Source organism: Octodon degus, unplaced genomic scaffold (genome assembly GCF_000260255.1).
Source record: "Octodon degus isolate 3935 unplaced genomic scaffold, OctDeg1.0 scaffold00337, whole genome shotgun sequence".
Lineage (NCBI taxonomy): Eukaryota > Metazoa > Chordata > Mammalia > Rodentia > Octodontidae > Octodon > Octodon degus.
Window position 1 is genome coordinate 975,231 of NW_004524913.1, and position 326 is coordinate 975,556.

Sequence of the window (326 nt, forward strand, 5' to 3'; positions counted from 1 at the left end):
CTGAAAATGGCAATTTGTAATAGTAGGTTCATGCTTGGTGCTCCTGTCATTCTGGTCTTCTGAATATGGGCTGCTTGTCATGACATGGCAGTTGCTGCTGTGCTGTCTCTCTGGTAGATGATTGTTCAAAGAGAAGGGGTGGTGAATGAAGGCAGGAGACAGGAAAAGGAATGCTGTGGGACTCTCCTGCTTCAAGGTTGTATACGGTTAGATTTTTCGAGTTACTTGTAAACATAAGAATTATATAATTCTTTATGCCTATTTATAAAGTATATTCTAATTTTATATGTTTTTTTCTACAGTTTTATTGATAAACATATAGCAAT